Source organism: Ursus americanus, chromosome 1, assembly GCF_024610735.1.
Source record: "Ursus americanus isolate L20-20 chromosome 1, mUrsAme1.1.p, whole genome shotgun sequence".
NCBI lineage: Eukaryota > Metazoa > Chordata > Mammalia > Carnivora > Ursidae > Ursus > Ursus americanus.
Window position 1 is genome coordinate 72637612 of NC_142127.1, and position 19499 is coordinate 72657110.

Below are 19499 nucleotides of genomic sequence, written 5' to 3' on the forward strand. Positions count from 1 at the left end.
GCTTGTTACCATATCTTGGCCGTTGTGAATAATTTTGCAATGAACACAGGAGTACAAATATTTCTTATGTCCTGATTTCATTTCCTTTGGATATATACCCAGAATTAGCATTGCTGGAGCATATGGCAGATATATTTTAAATTCTCAACTAAACTTATTTCTGTCTGGTTTTCATTAACCAGAATTAGGTATAGTGTTAATGTAGTTTATCAATAAAAATAAAACATAATCTCTATATGCATAAATCACATTATCTACATCACTTGAGTAACACTACTAGATTCATGGATTTTCAAAGAATTTTTAAAGCTCAAGTTATCCCAACTTGGCTGGGAGCAAAGAAATTAAGCTCGTTCATTTGTACTTCTATATTTTTAAAGCATTTCTGCTTTCTGATAATATTAAGATACTACAAACCTGTCTGAACTCCTCTAATACAAAAAACAGAGTCAAGTATTTTCTCCAGAGCCACAAAACAGCATCAGAAATCAAACTATGGGGGCGCCTGGGTGGCACAGCGGTTAAGCGTCTGCCTTCGGCTCAGGGCGTGATCCCGGCGTTATGGGATCGAGCCCCACATCAGGCTCCTCCGCTATGAGCCTGCTTCTTCCTCTCCCACTCCCCCTGCTTGTGTTCCCTCTCTCACTGGCTGTCTCTATCTCTGTCGAATAAATAAATGAAAAATCTTTAAAAAAAAAAAAAGAAATCAAACTATGGACACAAGATGTGCATGTTAGATTTTATATATGAGAGTTAAGAGTGGATAGTACTGCTAATCAAACACCTAAATAACAGTTTTAAAAATAGGAAGTGAAATGATTATAACAACACATGAGTGTTTCCAATTCCTATAGGTTTGCTTTTTCCAGAACGCTGTATAAGTAGTATTACACAATTGGATAAATTACACAAAATAAATTGTAATCTACCAGAAGTTATTTTATTTCAAGATTGCTTCCTTTCATTGTTTAGGTTCAAGATACTGGCACTTTTCATACTCCTACCTCCTCTTTTCATACTCTAACCTTTCTTTTTTTTTTTTTTTTTAACTTTTTTAAGTTTTTATTTAAACTTGCTAACATACAGTGTGACATTAGTTTCAGGTGTACAATTTAGTGATTTAACACTTAATACAACACCTGGTGCTCATCACAACACATGTACTCCTTAATCCCCATCACCTGTTTAACCTATCCCCCCACCCACTTTCCCTCTGGTAACCATCCGTTTGTTCACTATAGTCTGTTTCTTGCTGCCTCTTTTTTTCCCTTACGGTAATTTGTTTCTTAAAGTCCACATATTAATTAAATCATATGGTATTTGTCTTTCTCTGGCTGACTTATTTCACTTAGCATAATACTCTCTAGTTCCACCCAAATCATTGCAAATGGCAGGATTTTGTTCTTTTTTATGGCTGAGTAATATTCCATTATACATATATATCTTCTTCATCCATTGGATATACAATGGGCTCTTGGGCTGTTTCCATAATTTGGCTATTGTAGATAAAGCTGCTGTAAACACAGGGGTGCATGTACCCCTTTGAATTATTATTTTTGTATTCTTTGGGTAAATACCTGGTAGTGCAATTGCTGGGTCATAGGTTAGTCCTATTGTTAGCTTTTTGACAAACCTACATACTGTTTTCCAGAGTGGCTGCACCAATTTGCATTCCCAGTAACAGAGTAAGACCATTCCCCTTTCTCCACATCCTCACCAACACTTATTTCTTGTATTATTGTTTTTAGCTGTTCTAACAGGTGTGAGGTGATATCTCACTGTAGTTTTGATTTGTATTTCCCTTATGATGAGTGATGTTGAGCATCTTTTCACATGTGTACTGGCCATCTGTATGTGTTCTTAGGAAAATGTCTATTCATGTCTTCCACCCATTTTTTGACTATTTGGGTTTAGGGTGTTGAGTTTTAGAAGTTCTTTATATAGTTTGGATACTAACCCTTTATCAGATATATCATTCGCAAATATTTTCTCCCATTCCATAGGATGCCTTTAGTTTTATTGACTGTTTCCTTCACTGTGCAGAAGATTTTCATTTTGTTGAAGTCCCAATAGTTTATTTTTGCTTTTGTTTCTCTTGCGTCAGGAGGCACATCTAGCAGGAAGTTGTTATGGCCAACGTCAAAGATGTTACTGCCTGTGTTCTCTTCTTGATTTTAATGGTTTCTTGTCTCACATTTAGGTCTTTCACCCATTTTGAATTTATTTTTGTGTATGGTGTAAGAAAGCAGTCCAGTTTCATTCTTCTGCATATTGCTGTCCAGTTTTCCCAATGCCATTTGTTGAAGAGACTTCCTTTTTCCCCTTGAATATTCTTTCCTGCTTTGTCAAGGACCATGCAGTTGTGGGTTCATTTCTGTGTTTTCTATGCTGTTCCATTGATCAATATGTCTATTTTTGTGGCAATGCCATACTGTCTTCATCACTACAGCTTTGTAATATAACTTGAAGTCTGGAATTGTGATACCGCCAGCCGTGCTTTTCTTTTCAAGGTTGCTTTGGCTACTCAGGGTCTTTTGTGGTTTCATACAAATTTTGGGACTGCTTGCTCTAGCTCTGTGAAAAATGTTGTTGGTATTTTGATAGGGATTGCCTTAAATGTTTAAATCACTTTGGGTAGTATAGATATTTTAACAATATTTGTTCTTCTAGTCCATGAGCATGGAATGTTTTTCCATTTCTTTATGTCACTTTCAATTTCTTTCATCAGTGTTTTATGGTTTTCAGAGTACAGATCTTTTACCTCTTTGGTTTGGTTTATTCCTAGGTATCTTATGGTTTTAGGTATTAATTCTTAATATTACACTCTCACACAGCTGGGAATGGAAACAGAGTCCCTTTCTGGAACATAAAACAGTAACTATTTGGCCTCTTTCAAAGGTGATATATATATTTGACTTGGTAATCCCACAACTAGAAATCTAGCATAAGGAAATTAGAAAGATGCCAATTAATCATATACAGAGATATTTATTGCAGCAATGTATAAAATCTTGTGCCACACAAAAATGCTCAAAAATAGAGGAATTTTTGATTATACTATATCCATGCTATAGAAACATATGATAGTGTTCTAAATTATTTATCTAGTAATTCTTAATGATATGGAAAAGCACTTATGATATGATTTTAAGTGTTAAAGAAGATACCAAACTAGATCTGCAATATGATTCATTTTTATAGATTTAAGGAGAGAAAGAAGGAAGATAGGAAGAAAGAGAGCAAAGGCACAGGACAGGAGTGAGGGAGAAAGTGAGAGAAAAAGTAAAAACCCTAGAAAAATACATTAAAGCATTTCTTAAACTATATAAACTCTAGGTGATTCGAGATGATTTTGAATCATCACCTATATATTTTTCTCTTATTTCTACAATCATCAGCTATCTTGTCTGATAAGCAGAGAAAACAATATTATTTTTTTTGTTAAATCTATACTTTAGATTCTAAATTGGGATTATTAAGGTTTTGTAGAAACTCAAAAGTTAATAAGACAATAACTATCATTGGCTTTTCATGAAAGCCAGCTTATCTATACTTCAAGAATGGTTTCTTTGTGTTTTTAGAAGTCTAAAGGAAAATTAAACCAAGGAAGAAAGAAGATGCCTAGATTAACTGGGACTTTTCCCCTTATAAACTATTAACAACTACCAAAAACTTATTCTGCCTGAAAAACTAAGCTTTCTTTAAGGGTTTTTGAAATGAAAATCGTCTGAAGTCCTAATGGCTAGACATCTGAAATAAAGCTACCCTAAAATCACAAAAGACTATAGCTAACATTATTTCTCTACTTTGAAGGGACATTTATTACTCCATCCTACACTCCAAGTATTCATTCTTCTATTTATTCATTTATAGGCCATTTAGCCTCTTCTATCTACTATAGGCAAAAGCCTACTGTAGACTAGTTTGCCCAAGATACAAAGGCAAAGAAGAAATGGTTCTTGGGGGGCACCTACATGGCTCAGTTGGTTAAGCATCTGCCTTCAGCTCAGGTCATGATCCCAGGGTCCTGGAATCGAGCCCCATGTCAGACTCTCTGCTCAGCAGGGGGCCTGCTTCTCTCTCTCCCTCTGCCTGCTGCTTCCCCTGCTTATGCTCTCTCTCTCTGTGTCAAATAAATAAACAAAATCTTTAAAAAAATGGTTCTTGGGTTACAGTAGAGCAAGTTTGTAATTTACTCAAGCCTCAGTACAAGTTTAGACTAATATATAAAGAAGAGTTACATCTTACTAGAGGAAGTGCTCATTATTCTTAGACATTTCATTTCCTTAAATAGTCCTTAATATGTATATTTTTAAACGTAAAACTATCATTAAAATTGAGCTGTTTTGATAACATTTTATTAATAAAAAATTATAATTTGTAGAAGATTCTATATATTCCTTTGAATGACTTATGTCTATAGCTGAAAACCCAAATGTTGCAGCTATGAAACTAAGACCCCTCCTTAATAAAAAGTTTCTTAATCAAATTGAAAGCATAGGAACCAGTAGAAAAGAAACAGCTTCATTCAAACCAGTTTTGCAAACATACCCACACACACAAAACAGATAAATGGTGTGGCAGAGACTTTTGGTTGTCCTCCAATATCCATCCTCCTCTTTATATCAGTCACAGAACTCCCAGGTTAGCTCATGGCTTCTTGAAGCTCATGTGGTCATATGACCACATTCTGGCCAACAGAATGTAAGTAGAAGTGATGAATACAACTTTCTGGAAGGGTCCTAAAGGGGTGAGGGCTTGCCTTCTCCTGCCTCTTCCCCTACTTTCTGCTCTTTAAAATGTAGACAGGCTGGCTAACCAGAAAGCAGCCACTTTGAATCACAAGATGGAAGCTGGGTGTTCATAAGTAGCAGAGCATGAAACTAAGTAAGCCTAAATGAACCCTTCTGGTGTCAACACATCAACTCTAGACTGCCTACATTTCTGTGAGGGAGAAGCATACATCTCTCTTTTTAAATCCAGTGTGGCTTTGGGTCTTCTTCCACTCATGAGCAAATCTCATCTTAACTAATACAAATGGCAAGCATCCCAGACTAGCTTCTCCATTCTACTGCTACTCAGATATCATGACTGCTCCTTGCTCAGTGTTGAGAATACCTCTCAGCACAATCATATCCAAAGCCCAAGTTAACTATACACTTTCTAATGCTGTTCAGCATTTAAATTTTCACAGGACTTGGAACAGAAAACATGCCAGGCACTTGCAACGTGACCTTGGGTAAATCATGTAACAGTACTGTCTTCAGTTTCTTCATTTAACATATGAGCACAGTAACTCTTACTTTGATGACAATAACATCCATTTACAATTCTTATAATGACTCTGTAAGACATGTATTATAATTAGTAAACAGAATTTCAGAAAAGTTAAGTAAAATTTGCAGGATTACACTGCTTAGTAAAACAGGAATTCAAACTCACATAAGTCCACTCTAAATACTATGATTGTTCAGTAGATTGTTATTATCCTCTACTTCTTACCTTGTGAATAGTCACTGAGATAACCTATCTAAAACAGACTAACCTATCACACAGTAGATGCACATTAAATGTGAATTATCCCCCCTTCTGTTCTTACATGTTGATAAAATGAAAACATTTTGCTTTCATTCTCCTTCATATATAATCTTACATTAGGACAGCTCTGTGAAAGAATCAATCTGGACGAATTCCATGTTTAAGTAAAAATATTATAGAATACAATTTTACCCTTGAAGAATCCCAGGCCCAGTAATTTTTCAACAGATTGAATGCATTAAGCTTTTGTATATACATAGACCCATGCTGGAAGATATACAAAGTTAATCTGAGAGTAACAATTCCTGTCCTCTAAGAATTTATAACCTAAAATAAACCACAGAGATGCCAGCTCTAATACACAGATTCAAACAAACATCAACACATGAATAAAGAAGAACAGTACAACCTTTCAGTCCTTTGTTGAACAGACTGTTTTTAACATACACACACGAATTAGAATAATACTAAAACACAAATCAGTACCCTTCTGAGTGCGAAGGATCAAGAGCTTGTCTGAAGGAGGAAGGTATCCCTCCAAATTAACTTCACACACCAGGGTTTCTCTAACAGGGCCAAAAAGAAAAAAGAGAAAAGAAAAAAGAGAAAAGAAAAAAGGGGGGGAAAAACCCCTCTCACACAGGGGTGCAAAGGTATGTTTGCACAAACTAATTATTCAGCAGAATGGCCCTGGTAATGTAAAGGTCTTTTTTTAAGACAGAAAAAAAAAATTTCAAATATTTTTTTTTCCAGCAAACAAGTATAATATAGAAGCATAAGGGCAAGGATTTTCTTTCAGGTTTTGACATTTAGAAGCCCTCTATCCATAGGTACTTACAGATTGGAAAATAGATTTAGAAAAGAAAATCAACTATAAATTTCACAGCATAAGAAAATAAACTAAATATTTCAGTAACTTTCACTGTATGATAGTAAATGGTACAGACAGTGCTTCTTCATGATGTTTTTCCTTTTTTAATGAAATACTTTCTTGGCTCATTTCTGGAAGGTTAAGCTCTACCTCCCTTAAGCATTATACCTCTGCACCGGTTAAATCAAACACCCTCCACCCCTTCCCACTTCTCTATCACTCAAATTCCCTTTCCCTAAGCCAGAATTTCATTTAAGAAAAACTTCTCACAATAAATTTAAGTAAGTCAGGTCAACTCTGCTCCTCCTCAAAACTTAAAAGAAAAAAGTTTGAATTGCAGCCCCTGGCCAAATCTACCACTTGTGTATTGACAGGACCAAAAAAAAAAAAAAAAAAAAAAAATCAACATTAAAAATAAACAAAACTCTACCTCTATTCCTACTTATGGACTGTGTCTGTCAGATTAACGTGAAAATCAGAGTAGGAAAGTTTCTGCAGTGATTCTATGGCTGAATATAAAGAGCCCCAAGCTGAGGGTTTTCATCTTCACCTGATTTATTCCTTCTTTTTCTCCATTTATTTCATTCCCAAGGCAGTGACTCAATCTTTTCTCCTATTGAAGTCACTGAAACAGTGAAATCTATCTTATCTAAGAAAAACAATTTCATTCATCACACTGCAGTCACATCGATTAGGAGTTAACAGATAAAATAAAACATCAAGAACCTCCCTTTTGACCCACAAGATCCTTCCTGACTATTCCTGGTACCCTAGGACAGCTCAGTACAACCTCTTCACTATTTATTTGTTTGTCTATCTATTTAACAAATGTTTTACTCAGTGCCCATTGAGGGACCATGCACTATCTAGATAGTGGTTCTTGTATGGTATTGAGCAGATACAGACATATATTCATTGGCCTTCATACCTCTTACCTCCCAATTAAAATATAATCTCCTTGATTGGGGTGGGAAAGCTTACTATTCTCTTCATTGCCTAGCAGAGACTCCCAACAGTATTTTCTCAATACACGTTTTTTATATAGAAAGACAAGGTTTAAGCTAATGTTATATCTGATGTGAAGCCCTATATGACTCAAGCCATTATGTCTCTTTCTCAATCAAAATTTTTGAAGATTTTTTTCTAGTCTTTGGACTGTAGCGGGTATGGTTTACCTCTCTATGAGTTACAAGAAATTGAATTTCCAACTTTGGGAATTCACCTACATTTCAGACAATGCCAGATGTGCTGGTTACACATGCCTGCTCTGTGAATACAATGAGTTCAACTTATTTTATTGACTGCACTGAAACAATGACTAATTTTATTCCAGACTCCACACAGTGCCACAAAACCATAGCTACCATAATGATGTAAGAACTCGAATACCACAGTGCAAGACTTGCCAATTAGAAATATACCTTCAGTGATGTGAGTTGGCTTGAGGCTGTTGTTGAAAAGGGGAATTTCTTTAGTCCATTAGTTATTCATTTGACTAGGTATATAATTGCTCTGTATGCCACCAAAATATGTGGCCTTAAGATCAAGGAATTTATACTTACTTAAAATGTGCCTGTTACAGGATGTGGAAGTGAGACGCTGCTCTATCAGTTGTAACTAAGTGTCCAACACTGAGAACAAAAACTGTAAGCTGTTAAATGTTCATATATTCTACGTAGTACCAGAATATATATGTAGGATTTATTAGCATAGAGACAAAAACTTGTTCTGCCACTTTCAGCCTATTACCTATCTCTAGACTATATAAAACAAAGAAAGGTGATGATGATAGGTAAAAATGGTTCATTAACAGAATCCCTGAGGAGCAAGCTGTTGGGGTATTTTGTGTTTCTCCCTCTCCTCCTAAAGAGAACTTCTTGCCAACAACTTTAGACCCATTTGGGGGGAAGGAAGAGCTTTATGAACCTCCCAAAAAGTTTGAGATGAATCTGTGTTGATCTGGATACTGGAAGCTGAGTCCTACTTATAAAAGATTACATGAACTGAAGCTGTCTCTAATGACAAAAAAAAAAAAAAAAAAAAGCAGCTACAATGTGAGAAAATTTCATTTCTATCTGTGATGGACAGAAGGAAACCACTTGAAAGGAGTTGGGATTAAGTCGGCTTAAGTCATTAATTCCGAATACCAGAGCTAGGTCACCCCCAAAAAAGAGTTTAAGTGGTTTGTACCAGCAGAAAATGATCTAAACAAAGAACTTATAAGGGGCCAGTTGAAGCGGTATCATTTGCTTCAGGGAACCAGTGAAAGGAGTCCCTCGCGAGGGCGAATGCTCTAAAAGGCCACAAAATTTCCCAAGAAGAGAAAAAGAAAGCTTTTGACCATTTTTCTAACCCAGAGAACACTAATGCCAGATTACTACCTGACCAATCAAATAATACCTTCTCATTTCTCCTTCCCGTACTCCCTCCCCTCCCCTGATCCCAAAGGGCCCAGAGCAGCATAATGAAGGCAATGTACTCTCATCTGTGTTCTCTTGGTATACTACTTTTGGAACTGAGTCACCATATTGTGAGGAAGTCTAAGCAGGTTAAGAAGAATCCTATGTGAAGAGAAACCGATCTCTGGCTGAGTTCCCAGACAACAGCCGGAACCTACCTGCAGGTCATGTGAAATAGCTACCTTGAGAGCCGACGTTCTAGCCACCATTGACTCACCCCAGCGGACATACGTGGGGTAGAAATTAGCTATCCCCACCCAGCCTTGTCCAAATTGCAGGCTGACGAGAAAAACAAATTACTGTTGTGGTTCAAAGCCACTAAGTTTTGGGGCGGTTTGTTACTTAGCAATAGTAACCGGAACAGATTACCAAGCCCAGTGGGTATGGGAAAAGCTTTAAATCGGAATAAATATTAAAGCTTCGATAATAGTTAAACAATATTTTATCACACAAGAAACTCTTACTTGAGAAAAAGCACTAAAGAAACTCTGGAATCCGTTTAAGATGTCCCAAGACGAAGAGGGAACCTCTGCTCCCCCGGACCTCACTAGTTTGAAAGTCAGTGGTGAGAAACAATAAAGTCAACCCTTTAAAACATTTTTCTGCCTGTACCATGCACGTTAATTCTTTAGTAAACCAGTTATTAATTAAACAAAACTGAGGACAATCATAACTAAAATGTTTGGAGGGGGTTGAAAGGCAACTTGAGGTGACAATTCAGACTCAAAAGCAGCACTGTATATGAATACTAGCTGAATATGATTTGTAAATGAGAATGGCCTTTTGGAGAAAAAACCCAGAAGCCACTAGTTTAGCTTAAATCAAATTTGAAAACTGTCAGGAAGAATATTCAAAGTGAGCCTGAGACTGAACATCTTCAGGGTACTCATCTCTAGCTCCAGCGTTAGCACAATGACCAGTCATTACCTGAGAAATGCTGGTGAAGGAACAAATAAATGAATGGCTCTTTGTCAGAAAATTAACCTGTACCCATGACTGGAAATTGCAATACCAAAATTAAAGAATTATTACCATTACTGAATTCATTTTGGCTTTCAACCCCTTGGCTTACAATGCAATGGATTTACCTCTACCTGATAGGCTTCTCCTAGTATCATCACTAGCTAGATTGATAGAACATGCCTACAGCAGACAGAAGAGACAGAATTTTACTATCTACCTACCAGGCAGGAAAGAATTAGACTAAGGCAACTAGTAAGTTTTTTAATAAATGACTAGTAATAATAATATGATGATGAATTAAAAATAGGAGAGTAGTACTTATTAGAAATGTTATTACTGTTCCTTCCTATTAAAAAATAAAATATCTAGGAATATATTTGGTTTGCTCTTTGAGAATGACTTATAAAGAAATGCATTATCCAGTCATTTCTAACGTTTTAAGAGTTCAGTGTATTATAATTTAAGATAATACACATAGAGTCATGAAATGCATCTTAATCACATATCTTAAGAGAGCTGAAAAAGGTAAAACATAAAGATTTCTTTATTCCTACTCTAGGACTCTTTCCTTTATATCACCTTGTATCTGATATTCATAAAATATAGAACTTCAATAAATATAAAATTGTCTAGACACATTACATAGACTAATACATATTTATATGCAATGCTAAAAATATAAACATGTTTAACTATGTTCAAATCTACAGTAATCAATACAGCATGATATTGACAAAAAAACAGACACATACATCAATGGAACATAATAGAGAGCCCAGAAACAAACTCATGCATATACAGGTGATTAATTTTTGACAAAAGAGCCAAGAACATACAAAGAGGGAAAAAAACAGTCTCTTCAATAAACGGTTTCTGGAAAACTGGACAGCCACATGTCAAAGAATGAAACTGGACTCCTATCTTATGACATCACAAAAATCAACTCAAAATTTATTAAAGATTTTAACATAAGTGATAAAACTCCTGGAAGAAAACAATAGAGGGTTAGATCTTTCACACGGGTCTTGGCAATGATTTTTTTGGATTTGACACCAAAAGCTAAGACAACAAAAGTAAAAATAAACAAGAGGGACTACATCAAACTAAAAACTTCTCCACAGCAAAGGAAACAATTAACAAGATGAAAAAGCAATCTACTGCATGGGACAAAATATCTGCAAATCATATATCTGATAAAGAGTTAATACTCAAAATATATAAAGAATTCATACAACTCAATAGCAAAACAACCAAATGATCTAATTTAAAAATGAGCAGAGGATCTGAATAGACTTTGTTTCCAAAGAAGAAATATAGAATGCCAACAGCTACATGAAATGGTGCTGAACATCATTAATCATTAGGGAAATACAAATCAAACCACAATGAGATAATAACCTCACATCTATTATAATGGCTATTATCAAAAAGAGAAGAAATAACAAGTACTGGCAAGGATGTGGAGAAAAGGGAACCTTTGTGCACTGCTGGTGGGAATGTAAATTGGTGCAGCCACCATGGAAATCTGTATGGAAGTTCCTCAAAAAGTAAAAATAGAATTACCATATGACAAAGCAATTCCACTTCTGGATATTTATTTAAAGGAAATGAAAATATTAACTTGAAAAGATATCTGCACTCCCATGTTCACTGTAGCATTATTTACAATAACCAAGACATGGAGACAACCTAAGTGTCTATCCATGGATGAACGGATAAAGAAAATGTGACATGTATACACACACACACACGCACATATATGTAGAAATCTTGCCATTGGAGACAACACCGATGGACCTCTAGGGCATTATGCTAAGTGAAACAAGTCAGAGAAAGACAAATACTGTATGATCCTCACTTATATGTGGAATCTAAAAGAAAAAAAATAACCAAAACTCAAAGATACAGAGGACAGACTGGTGGTGGCCAGAAGTGGGCAGTGGGGGATGGACAAAATGGGTGAAGGGAGTCAAAAGGTACAAACTTCTATTATAAAATAAACAAGTCAGGGGGATGTGATTTATAGCATGGTGATTATAGTTAAGAATATTGTATCGTATATTCAAATGTTTTTAAGAGAGCAGATCTTAAAAGTTCTCATCACAAGAAAAAACTTTGTAACTATATATGATGATGGATACTAACTAGACTTACTGTGGTGATCATTTTGCAATATGTACAAATACCAAGTCATTGTGCTATACATCTGAAACTAGTATACTGTTATGTGTCAATTATATCTCAATAAAAACCTGAAATATTTCCTTAACAAATCACCTATTTTTACAAAGCAAATTAAACTATTTTCATCCCAAACACCTACTTAAACGGGTTGATTGGTGTCTTCACAGCACACTTTTACTATGTTTCCATTGTGAAAAAGCTGATGTAGTGAGGATTACGTTGAAGTTTAATGCACTGCAATTCTGTGACTTGCTCAAAATAACAGTAGCTAATCAAAGTTCAAACTAGAATCCAAATCTCCTGCCTTTTGTCCAAGAGTCCATGACAAAATATAACCACAGTATCTACTTTTGCTTATTTGCAGAAAATTTTTATACAAAATACTGGTATTACTATCTACAGACTTCATTTAAGAGAAGTCCTGATGTCATCAAAATGGTGAAAGTACATTTTTGAAAGGAAATTTTTTTTTTTCAAATTTACCATCTACAGAAAGCCTATAACTTCACCTCTGTATTTTCCTATCCAAGGAAAGTTAGAGACACTTCTACATGGAAAATCAAGTAACCTTGAGAAGAGTAAATTGTTGGTAAAGAGTGGCATTGAAAACTCTGTGGAAGAACCGTGTACAAAACCCAACTAACACTCACATTGTCCTTGTACGATGGGCATCACTACAGCTTTTAAAATTATGATGTAGTCTTGTATTAATGAACTTTGCAATATTAAAAAAAATTGCTGCTATTCTGTCAGCAATGTGCATTCCTTGCATTATTAATCTCTCTAACCCCTTCATGTCCTTACTATCTAGCTATAAAAACACTTGAACAAATAATAGAGCCCAATAAAATCTTTCATTGCAGAGTCTAAGAAAAATGTTACATGAGGTCCAAGACAAGAATAAAAACATTTCCTATATTCCAAGGAAAACCGCATTCAGATTAAAGCCAATTTACAGTGAGGTAGTTTTATAGGGCTTTGTTTTTTACTTCAACTTGGCCTTCTCAAGAGCTTGTGAAGGTTACGATGCTTATTCACAAAAGACTCTTCATTATAAATGGAGGGGTATGTCAGGACCAACAAAGCAATCTGCAAATTATTAGGCATTATATTCAGCCACGTAGTTATAATGTACAGCCCTCAGAAATGTTGAGGATGGATGGTGTATTCAAATGAATTGATTAAATAAATCATTTACTAGCTGAACTTTGATTTCACAGTATCCGTATTTTTTTCAACTTAAAGTTTCTTAACTCTGAAAACCTCGAAAGTATAACACCTGGCCATAAGCAATCACCAAATTCATTTAATTACAATCTAAAGTATTTAAATTTATTTATTCAACTTTTACCAGATCTCTTATTTCTCAATCCAGTATATTCATTGTTCTTTACCACTAGTCACAGACATCTATTCCAGGAATTCTAAATAAGGCTGATTGATTAAAAGAAGGCCAAGAAACAGACTAAGTCAAAACGTTTGCATTGTGTTCAGCAGAAAATTTCACATCATCATGAATTCTCCACAAAATGAGTCCCTCTTAAAAATTATGCATCCATGAAAACAGCCTAGAACATTAGCACACAGGAAGAGCTTTCTGGCAGCTGACAATGGGTAAATCAAGTCACCAATAATAGCGGAGTAATTCCACATTCCAAAACCCTGAAAATTTACACTTGAAATTTGATTGCCTTAACTTTTCAGTTAAAAGAAGGAATAGTTTTGAAAATTCACATTCAAAAATTGTGTCTATGCTAATTGTATCTTACAGATTCATAAAGTAAAATCAGGGAATCCTTAGTTCACAAACTAATAAACAAAGCAAGTGTATCATTATTATCCAGAGGGTGTTGAGGGTTAAGTAGCAATTGCCTGTCCATGAGCATCACTGCAAAAAATCTAATCTCTATACATTTTTATTATCATAGTGCAGTGGTTTGTTTCTGAAAGTCACAAAGACTCCATGGAGTTATGCCCAGAAAAAAGGGTTTTATTCATTCATTTAAAAATGTTATTCATTGGGTGTCTGTCATGTCATGGACTATCTGGACTCCAAGGAGATAGGGAGAACAAAAAAGACAAGATCTCTGCTCTCATTAGCCTAGGGTGAGTAACAAAAAGCAGTATGGCTTCAAAAGGATTTTGCATTTGATCCTCCACCCTGTGCAGTAGGCAGGTAGTTATTTCTAATCCTGACTTACCCACAGGAATCCCAAACCCTGGGAAGATAAACCACTTGTTCTCCAACTCCATTATTATGTGGAGCAACTTTTACTTGAACAAAACTCATCCATCTCTGAGTTCAAGATTATTGTCTATGCCCCTGTAGCTTACCAAGATTAAAACTAGATGATCTATAAATGTAAGAACCCATAAAATTTAAGAACTAGATAGGAATTGCCTTATAGAATACACCTGTTATTTTACAGAGGAGCAAACTGAGGAGCAAGGATCTAATCAAACCACAAAGCTATCTGGAAGTAAAATTAATATGGGGAGCAAGGTCTCCAGAAAGTATCAGTGATCTTTTCAGAATACTACTTTGTACGCTGAAGTTTCATGCGTTCATAGATACCAGAATGCTTTCTAAGACCACAAGAAATTATCCATGTCCTCTCTGGAGAAGAATATTGTTTTTCATCAAGCCTAAAATAGCCTAGAACCTCCTTTGAAAAGCAGGTGAAAATAAAATCGAGCCTGAATATAAACTGAGGTAATGTGTTTCCTTAGTTAAGGAAAAAAAATAACCAATGGCAAAATCATTTCGCATGAATTGAGAGGAATAAAATATTACTCAAGTTGCAATTATCTATAAACAACAGCCATTCCCTAACACAGCAACTTTGAGGAAACGGTTTCTTTAGGTCCTTTGTTTATACATTTTTCTTAGACTTAATGTCTGAAAAGTGACCATTTCATTATTGTAAGATGCCTCTTCTCCTTTCCAGAGTTGATTCCTCTTTTCTTTGTGCTTAACAGTAGCAATAATGTTCTTAAGATTTATTTCAAGTACTTACATGTACCTCTGTTTTCAAGCCCAAAGTGGCTTTGTGGTTGGATTTCCCGACTGCATCCCAGTCTCCCAAACATTTTGCTCTTGGTAAGAGACCATGTACATATGCTGAAATGCTCATCACATCTGTCTGTCTTGTTTTTTTCCTGCTGGTAAGTAAAGAATTTGTATGTCTTTCCAAACCAAGGGGAGAGGAGATTCATGGTTATGTACACACAGGTTTATGGTCCAAGGAACTTTCACCTACATAGTTATATTTTGGTTTGGGGCAGTTCTCTGTTCATACCTCTTGCTTCTGCCTGGACCTATGGCAACCTGTACAGATATCAATCTACTTACCTGCAAGGAATGGAAGCTGCTCAGGATTTTATTTAAATGTCACAGTGGTTCAGAGCATAGATGTGAAAACAAGACAACCTGAGTTTGAATCCCAGCCTATGTAACTTTGTACAAAGAACTTTATCTTTTGTATCTCAGTTATCCCATCTTTAAAAATCTAGGTATTAATTGTTCCTGCTTGTTGCAATAATGAAATAATTCATGTAAAGATTAAATTATATTTAATTTGAGGCTTAGAAACAGTGTATACCACACAGTAATATAGCAAAGCAAGTTAGCCATTAGATTCAGTTCTTATCTTTTTATCTGAAAAGCACTGATATTCACAGGCTTTCTTTCACACACCCATGGTTATATGCCTTGTTCTCCACTTGCCCTAATAGTTTTACAACCTCCAGGATCATCTATGCTCTTTAAACTACACATAAAGGGAATAATATCTGGGAAATAAAAAGAGCTATCTGTTATTACTTGGTAGGGAAGAACAGGATTTCCTTCTACTGCTGCCTGTCCCCAGTTAGAAAGAAGCATGGCATTCTTCGCTATCAAACAAGTATGATCAAACTTAGGCAGGAGAGCTTAAAAGCAACAGTAAACTATACCTAATCCTTACTGCATGCTAGATGCCAGTCCAAGCACTTAACTCACTATCACATTATGGGGCCAATGGTTGTAGCATCCCCATTTTATAGACAAAGAGTCAGAAGCAAAGCATCTTAACTAGAGTCACAAGGTTGAAAATCAGGAGAGCCAGGATTTGAACCTAGGTATCTCATATTCATAGTCCGGCTGTTCATTGCTCTATTAATCAACCTCTCACTGTAAAAGGTCTCAGTAAGGCAAGTCTCTTAAAAGTTCCATACTCCAACTGCTCAAGTCTTTTCAGCATCCACCTCTAGATATAGAGTGCCTAGCCTTTAGATGACCCCAGAGCCCATCCTTCGAGCCACCCTCACTAGCAGAGAAACTACCCCTACCAATCCATGGCCAACTTGCAGATTCATGAGCAAAATAAATGCTGCCATTGTTTTAAGACACTAAGGTTTGGAGTTATTTGTCATATAGCCAAAGTAACCACAACAAACCCTCATCTGGGAACAGTGGATTTATCTTAGGAAAAGATGTAGTCTACAGTAATTACAACAGGTAGCGAACAGATATCTACTTCTTCCAGGATTATCCTTACTGAAGACCACTGGGACAGGGAAGAACTTTAGCTCAGAGACAACTACATAAATGAAGAAACAATAAAGTCTACTCCCCACCTTTCTCATCTCCAGGAGATCACTGGAAACATACCATGCAAAATAAGTAAGAGACACCAAAATTGGGTTACAGAGTAATAAAGATTATTTAGTGGAAGAAAAGGAGAAAGGTAACTATTAGAAATAATAATTTTAAAGACTCTCTTTAATAGGCATTATTTCAGTTATACATATAATACTTTATATGTTGTATTAATTACATCATTAGTATGTATTTTGTATATAATATTAATAGCCAAACCTATTAGGAAGGTATTATTATTTTACATATAAGAAAACAGATGATGTTCAGAGCTGTTTAGCAATTTGCTTAAAGTCACATGACTACAGATCAAAGTCAGGTCCATCAGATTCTAATAGAAAACCGTTTTCTTCCATCTGGAACTCTGGATTTTGCTGCCACATTATGATAAATGCCACTCTCCCCCCTCCCCAGTACAATAAAGCTGCTGGAACTCTTCATGCTCTAACCTGAGATACAGGAAGAGAATACACAGCAAACTTTAAAGGTAATATTTCTATTTTTCTGGAGAGAGAGAACAGTCTTTACAGCACCATGCAAAGCACTGGCTAATGGCAGGTGGCATTAGGGACAAGGTGGAATGAAGAGAACATTAACAATTTACTATAAATGGTTTTTCAATTAAAGAAAAAAAGGAAATGTGCCAGAAGGCTGTGGATCAGAGGTCAACAGCTGCTCTTCCCTCTGTGTGTCCACAGACTTTGACATCTCATCTGCTGGGAAATAATATGCACTCAGATGCCAGCCAAGCCAGTGAGCACCAGGGCCTTTCTACCAGCGACTGCCAGGTCTGAGCCTCCCAAATGACACTCAGTGGCATCGTGTTCCTCAAAAGGACTCATACAATCCCTTACACTGTGGCAAAATAAAGGCTGAATATGACTTTACTTGGGCAGCAAAGGGCTTGATACCTCATTGGTGCATATCAAAAGTGACATGTGTTGCTTCATTGCTAACATACATTCACAGAAGTCTAAGGCAATGTAGGAGGGAAGGTCCTTTTGTAAAATGCTTAAATATTCAGCAAATATTGAGTACTTACCATGTCTAGGAGCTTTTGGTTATCGATGAAAACTGGCTTGGAGTTCCAATTTGTACTGGATCACTTCCTTTTATCCAAAGTCCTAGATGAACAACAACAAACTTTCTTATTGCCTCCACAAGACTGCAATAGAGAATTTTCTAGTCTTTAGTTCATTGGTAGGAAATACCTTCTAATACAAGCCTTATCTTAGTAGCGCAAGCTTATGGCCTATACTGCTCTTCCTGAACAGAAATTAAAACTGGAGGTCATAAACTTTAAGACTTGTATCTGGTTCCTATACTCCTGTGACTATTTTGGCATCAATCCCTCACTTACTTTGGGTTAAGTCTTATTTCACACTACTGTGAATTGTCCCATCTTGATTTTGAGCTCAATGAATTTATTTTAAATTTTATTTAATTGTTTAATAACTTACTATTAAAATAATTTTAATAAGCATTTTGAAAGAAATTTTGTACATTAGCTTAGGCTGCCTCAAGAGGGAGGATTAAGGGAGCTCTCTGTACTTTTCTTTTTTTGCAACTATTATATAAATCTAAAATTATTTCAAAATTAAAAACATTTACATTTCCGTTCTTCTGGATTTCATGTTATAAAAAAGATCATACATTTTGGGATCAAGCATTCTCAAGCTTGGTTTCACCCTTTTTAGTTATGTGACTGGGCAAGTTACTTAACTTCAATTTTCTCTGTTGAATAGACAACGTATTTCATGGGCCTATTACAAATATAAAATTAGGCAAGATGTATAAGAGTTCAACATATGTCATTTCTTCTACCTCTACCTCTTATTCAAGAAGATTCACAAACTGAAAATCACAGCTATCATGTGATGCTTAACCAATTTTCTTATTATCAACAGTTGTTTGCTTAGCTTAGACATACTGAAAATCTGAAGCTAATTCTCATAACTTAAGATGTATATGGTCAGTTTTAGATCAGCAGATAAATAATTCAGAATACATACTAAAAATATATTTAAAAATCAAAATGCCATATTAGAAAATATACAAAAGGAAGCAGCAAAGGAGGAAAAAAAGATATGAAACATACAGAAAACAAAAAGTAAAATGGCAAACATAAATCCACCTCTACTGATACTAACATAAATATAAATAAACAATCTAATCAAAAGGCAAAGTTTGTCAGACAGGATTTTTAAAAAATCAAACTATATGTTGTCTGTAGGAAATACAATTTAAATTCAAAGATACAAATAGAATGAAAGTAAGGTGATGGAAAAGATATATCATGCAATCACAAGAAAGATGGAGTGACTGTACGATATCAGACACAACAGACTTTCAAAGAAAATATGTTAGAGATTAAAAGAAACATTTTATAAGGAATCAGTCTGATTATAAACATACATTCACCTAATAACAGAGCACCAAAATACGTGCAGCAAAAAATAATCAAAATTAAGGAAGAATTAGACAATACAAAAATAAAAGGTGGAGACTTCAAATCACTTCTTTCAATATAATGGGTAGAATAACTAGGCAGAAGATCAACAAGAAAATATATGACATGGACAACCCTGTAAGACAACAAGGCCTAACAGTCATCTAAAAAACAACCTACCCAATAGCAACAGAATATACATTCTTCTCAAGGGTCATGGCACATTCTCCAGGATAGATAATTAAGTAGGACATAAAAAAAATTTAATGAATTTTAAACTTTAATAATGTCTACAAAGTAGTTCCCCAATCACGATGGAATGGAATTTAAAAATCAATAACAAAAAGAAATTTGGGAAGCTCACAATTATGTAGAAATTAAACAACATACTTTTAA

At 35.3% G+C, this 19499-nt stretch overlaps 1 long non-coding RNA gene across 1 annotated transcript in view; it reads right to left on the minus strand.

The window, feature by feature from the left end:
* The window catches only part of LOC148110791 (uncharacterized), a 166095-nt gene extending 148315 nt beyond the window's left edge, over nt 1–17780 (minus strand). The window contains exon 1 of the long non-coding RNA XR_015726142.1: nt 17697–17780. This is a non-coding gene — a long non-coding RNA (uncharacterized LOC148110791). The remainder of the gene's footprint in view (nt 1–17696) is intronic.
* Between the last annotated feature and the right edge of the window lie 1719 nt (nt 17781–19499).